Raw genomic sequence first — 328 nt, forward strand, 5'->3', positions numbered from 1 at the left:
AAAATATGGGAATAGATTTGAACAATTTAGTAAAGAAGATATTTGCACATGAATATTCAACATCACTAGCTATTAAAGAAATGCAAATTAAAACCACAATGAGGCCGGGCGCGGTGGCTCAAGCCTGTAATCCCAGCACTTTGGGAGGCCGAGACGGGCGGATCACGAGGTCAGGAGATCGAGACCATCCTGGCTAACACGGTGAAACCCCGTCTCTACTGAAAATACAAAAAACTAGCCGGGCGAGGTGGCGGGCGCCTGTAGTCCCAGCTACTCCGGAGGCTGAGGCAGGAGAATGGCGTAAACCCGGGAGGCGGAGCTTGCAGTG

This window comes from Piliocolobus tephrosceles, chromosome 16 (assembly GCF_002776525.5).
Source record: "Piliocolobus tephrosceles isolate RC106 chromosome 16, ASM277652v3, whole genome shotgun sequence".
Taxonomy (NCBI): Eukaryota; Metazoa; Chordata; class Mammalia; order Primates; family Cercopithecidae; genus Piliocolobus; species Piliocolobus tephrosceles.